The sequence below is a fragment of the Peromyscus leucopus genome, chromosome 1, assembly GCF_004664715.2.
Source record: "Peromyscus leucopus breed LL Stock chromosome 1, UCI_PerLeu_2.1, whole genome shotgun sequence".
Taxonomy (NCBI): Eukaryota; Metazoa; Chordata; class Mammalia; order Rodentia; family Cricetidae; genus Peromyscus; species Peromyscus leucopus.
The window spans coordinates 93,092,360-93,098,359 of record NC_051063.1 but is presented as its reverse complement, the minus strand read 5'-3'; positions in this window follow the sequence as shown (position 1 = coordinate 93,098,359).

Below are 6,000 nucleotides of genomic sequence, written 5' to 3'. Positions count from 1 at the left end.
CTGTGAGGGCTCAGCAATCTTATGCTTCAAAATTTTGGTTGTCATTTCTTCCTGGGAAATGAGAGTCTGTGTGGTAACAGTTTTATTATAAAATTACCACTTTCTACCTGTAGACAATGTTAGAATTTCCTAAACTACTAAAAAAACATATTCTAATAGGTTAAAAATCAAACAGTGAAGACTTTGGGTAACATTTATGATCTTCTCAGGCTCTCCCGAACAGCTTCCACCTCCAGGACTATCTCCTCACTGTGTATCTATTGGAGCTGTCAGCATTCAGTTTAATCTTAGCCATTGCATCACACATGTGACCCAGACTGAGTCAATCACAGGTAAAGAGGCCCCCTTTTCTCACTAAAAAAGTTCTACCAATCATCTGGGGCCATGATCTGACAGATGCTGTTTCCCTATCCTCAGGATTTCATGTTTACATCCACAACTATACCTTTTCATTATAGTGATTTTTAGTTACAGGTAGGGCTGTTATGTGGCCATGTTAGTTATGCTATGTATGTGGTGGTTTGGCTATGAACAAATAGAAGCCCCCGTTAGGACCAGGCTCTGCTCATCCAGCTCTGAGTCCTGATGTGGTTTTCCAGATTTACACATTGTCTAGTGCTAAGGTAGTTGGAGCTACCTGAGAGTAGAGAACATTATTAGTCACTCATCTCCACAGACCCTGGTGGCATGCCTCATCAGAAAACTCTCAACAAATATCTGTTGAATTGTATTTCAGACATACAATTCTGACATCCTTCATTATTTTTCATCTACTTTATTCAATGATGCAGAAAATCAGTCAGTCCTCTCCCTTTATACTTTAAGCCTGTATCAGAATGGCCAATGCCTTAGAGACACTTAGTAGGAACTGACCATAATGAATGAATTTAATGAATTCTCTCTCTCTCTCTCTCTCTCTGTCTCTCTCTCTCAGATAGTGTTTCCTGTAAGCCACACTGGCCTCAAGCTCACTGTGTAGCTGTGGGTGACCTTGAACTTTGGGTTCTCTTATACCTCCTAAGTGGTGAGATTATGGGTGTGTGCTGCAGTGCCAGGGATTCATGCATGCTTGGTAGGCACTCTGCCAGGTGAGCTCTCAAGACACTCCACATTGTCTAATCTACCTCAAGATCAACATTCTTTCAGAGACTGCAGAATGCTCAGCCCTAAATAGGACATTGACATCTCACCCCCTCCCAAGGCTCAGGGTTCATCTCAGGGTAGAGAGTGAAAGAGTGCAAGAGCCAGAGGCAGTGGATGACTACAAGGAAGCAGTGCTTCTGGACACAGCACGCAGCTGCACGTAGGAACGCACAGCAGTTGGGACAGCATGCTCCACACCTGATTTTATTTTACAGGGGGTTGCAATGAAAGAGATTGCCTTGGTTCTCAGAAGAAACTTTGGACTTTTAAATTGTATTTAGATCATGAAAGACCATGGGGATTTTTGAAGCTGGACTAAGTACATTTTAAATTATGATACAGCCAAGAGCGTATGGGGCCAGGGAGTGGAATGTGATAGTTTGAATGAGAATGGCTCCACAGGCTCATGTGTATGAATAGCTGATTTCCAGTTGATGGAAATGTTTGGGAAGGATTAGGAGGTGTGACCTTGTTGGAGGTGTGTCACTGGGGTTAAGCTTTGAGGTTTCAAAATGGTCATATAATTTCCAGTGACCTCTTTCTGCCTCGTGGCTGTGGATCAGGATATACACAGGCTCTCAGCTGTTCCCTCACTCTGCCATCATAGACTCTAACCTTCTGAAACCATAAGCCATTTTAAACTCTTTCTTTTAGAAGCTGACTTGGTCATGTTGTTTTATCACAGCAATAGAAAAGTAGCTAAGAAAGCTACCATAGAGATATTTATACTCTATGTTTGTTATTGTTTTATTCAGTAAGTAAGGAAATAGAACCAACCTGGCTGTCCATCAACAGATGACAGTTGATAATAAAAATCTGAAACACATATAAAATGAAATACTATTCAGCTCTAAATAAAAGTGAAGTCACAAAGCTTTCAGGAAAATGGTTATACTTAGAATGTATAATATTAAATGAGGTCACACAACCTCAAAAAGAAAGATTCCAATGTCCTCCTTCACAGGAGGCCCCTATATATATCTATTATATATAATATATATAAACAAATGTACATGTGAGTATAGTATAACAAGTAGAAAGGATAGCAAGGAAAGGTAAATATTAGGTGATGAGGAAGGACAGAATGCAAGTAAAGAACATACATATCAGGAAAGAGAGCATAAAGCTAATTATTTTTTAGTTTTAACTCTGTTGTGGAGTGTGTGTGTGTATGTGTGTGTGTGTGTGTTAGATAAGTGCATAAAAATATAATTTATAGTGAATGTGCAGAACCCACTGTGAAGCCCCAGCTTCAGAACAGCTGTTCTAGCATTCCCAAAGTCCTGTGAGATGTGGAGACTTTGGTTCTGCTTAATCCTGCTGTGTGATGTTTTTCATTTGCAAGTTCATTACAATAAAGTTTTAATTACTAAAAAAAAAAGTAAAGAAAAATAAAACCAGAAAATGAAAAAAATTACTGCTAAGGAATAATCCTTCTGTACACTGTGTGATTGGTTTAATTAAACAAGCTGACTGGCCAATAGCTGAACAAGATAAAGTTAGGTGGGAAAGTTAAAATGAGAATGATGGAATGAGGTAGGGCAGTCAGAGGGGTCACCAGCCAGACATAGAGGGAGGAGATGAACATGCCATGCTAATAATGGTATCACCATGTGGCAGAGTGCAAATAAAGAATATGGGTTAACTCAAAATGTAAGAGCTAGTTAGTAATAAGCCTGAGCTATTGACAGAGCATTTCAAATTAATATAAGCCTCTGGGTGGTAATAATAAATAATTTAATTTAAAATATTAGTAAGCTATATTTTTATACTTATTTCATTTTTCATTCCATACTATTACTATAAAATATTCATCTTTCATTGAGGATTACTATAATCCTCAGAATGCTATAAAGCAATTATTATACCTCCTCCTTTAATATCCTCAAGCAATACTGAGATCTCTTCAAATGCCAAACTTATGACTATTATTCTATCACCAAGATCTTATGAAATCATTTCAGAAAGATTAGCACCATGCCACCAACTTTATTAGATGCCTCCTTATTCTTTCACCTTGAAATCTGAGTGCTTGCAAAACCCTAGGCTTGTCCCACACAGAATACTTTAATCATTTTCATGGAGATAGCATGTAAGTGCAGAATAGTCAACAATATGACACAAAGAAAGTACAGCTGTTGGCTAATTGGAAAGATTGGTTTTCTAGCTAAGTGACTGTTTTATCAATTAATTCAACAAACACCCAAGTCAGTGGTTCTGAAGCTATGTGTGGGTCATCAGATGTCCTGCATATCAGATATTTACATTACCATTAGCAAAGTTACAATTATGAAGCAGCACTGAAAATAATTTTGTGGTTGGGGGTCACCACAACATGAGGAACTGTATTAAAGGGTCACAGCATTAGGAAGGTTGAGAACCACTGCTCTAAGGCCACCTACTCTAACACAGTGTCAAAGCTGCATATTCCCTTATGGAGCTGTCCAGTGCAGACATAACTGTGTCTAGCACATGCTGATTGCTTTCTATATACCAGACAGTATATCAAACTCTGCCTACACCTTATGTCAACTTTCTTACTTTTAGGATGGGATGACAGTATACCCGTGGATATAATTATTGAAATAATTAAGTGAAAAAATAACATATGTGAAACTCCTAGAATGAGGTCTGATGGATATTTTTTATATAATCTTAACTATAGTAGCTTTGGGATTATTATTCTATTGTTTACTACAGCCTTGTAAAATAGGGGTATTACTTTTTCCACATTACAGATAGGATGCTTAGTGGATTTAAAATCATCCAAGGAGAAAAAATAAATTTATCCAGGCAAAGTCTATGTGATAGTTTGAATGTAATTGGTTCACATAAGCTCACAGGGAGTATTAGGTGGTGTGACCTTGTTGAATTGTGGCCTTGTTGGAGGAAGTTGTATCACTGTGGGGTGGGCTTTGAGGTCATCTATGCTCAAGCTATGCCTACTTCAGTTCACTTCCTGTTGTTTTCTAATCAAGATGTAGCTCCTTCTCCACTCTCAGCTCCTTCTCCAGCACCATGTCTGCCTGCACACCACCATGTCCCACCACAATGATAATAGACTAAACCTCTGAAACTACAAGCCACCTAATTAAATGTTTTATTTTCTGAGAGTTGCCATGGTCATGATGTCTCTTCACAGCAATAGAATTCCCATTAGTCTAACCCTGACAGTCTATTTTTTTTTTCATGAATGTCCCCTTTTTGTTGCAGGATCCACACTACAGTACTGTAGTACATCTAGTTGTCAAATATCCTCTTCTCTGGTGTGTAACCAGCATTTTTTCTTTTCTCCCAAAGAGTCCCCCTCCAAAAAATTTCATCCAATGGAAGGAAATAAGACAGAGGGTTTCTCTATGTAGTCCTAGCATCTCACTATTCTTAAGTAAAAAGTATGTACTCTGCAATGTGGATAATAATTCAGGAGGTTCCTCACTATTGCTTCTTGGTATATTAGGATTTATTCCAGTGTATATGCGCTACATAGATTTACTCACTGTACTGGCTAGTTTTATGTCAACTTGACACAAGCTACAGTCATCTGAAACGAGGCAACCTCAATTGAGAAAATGCCTCCATAATGTCAGACTGTAATTGTGATCAGGATCTATCCCTGGTGCATGTGCTGGCTTTCAGGATCCCATTATCTGTGGTGGGATGCCTTGCTTACTCTTGAGGAAGAGGGAAGGGGGCTGGGTCCTGCCTCAATTCAATGTACCAGGCTTTGCTGTCCCCCCATGGAAGAACCTACCCTTTTGGAGGAGGGGATAAGGGATGTAACAGGGGTTAGGTGGGGATGTAGGGAACAGGAGGAGGGATGAGAGGGGGATCTGTGGTTGGTATGTAAAATGAATAAAAAAATTTTAATAAAAGAAAATTTAAAGTAAAAAAAAGAGCACTGAAAACAGCTTTATTGTAGGAATTTCTTCTAGATACATTTTGATCTTGGTATGGAATAAACAGATTATTTAAATCTCAGAAAAAAAAGAAGACAGGCTGTAAGACATTTTCTTAATTAGTGATTGATAGGAGAGGGCCCAGCCCACGGTGGGTGGTGCCATCCCTGGGCTGGTGGTCCTGGTTCTATGAAAGCAAGCCAGTAAGCAGCTCTCCTCCAGGGGCTCTGCATCAAACCCTGCTTCAGGGTTCCTGCTCTGTTTGAGTTTTGCCCAGGCTTCCTTCAGTGAAGGACTACGATGTAGATGTGTAAGCCAAATAGGAAAAACAAAAACAAAAAAAAAGTTTCCTCCCCAAGTTGCTTTTGGTGATGGTGTTTTGTATACAAGCTTTCTTTTCTGCCACCAGCCCCAAATAACGACACAGAGTTATTATTAATATTGAAAGCTGGGCCTTAGCATAAGCTTGTCCCATTAGCTCTTATAACTTAAATTAACCCATTTATATTAATCTATGTTTTGCCTCGTGTTTTTTTTTATCTTTCTTTCATCTTGCACTCCTGTTTCTTCTTCATTTTCTGGTGACTCTGCCCTTCTTTCCTGAGTCCTCTCTGTCCCTGGTAGTCCTACCTAACCTCTTTCTAGCTATTGGCCATTCAGCTTTTATTACACCAATCACAGCAATATATTTTCACAGTGTACCAATATCCCACAGCAGTGTTTCATCACAGTAATAGTAACCCTGACTAAGATACTCATATTTCACTAAGTCAGCTCTTAGCAAGATGAAAGAATGCAGAAAGGATTTCAAGAAAGAGGTTATGAGTTGGAGATAACAGTGTACGCATGAATGCAAAAGGGGACGACCGAGCTGGCACCTCACTTCCAGCTCACTAAAGTCACAGGAGTGACATGCTTGAAACAGATTTGGAAACACTTCCATTTTGTCTTTTGATCCACA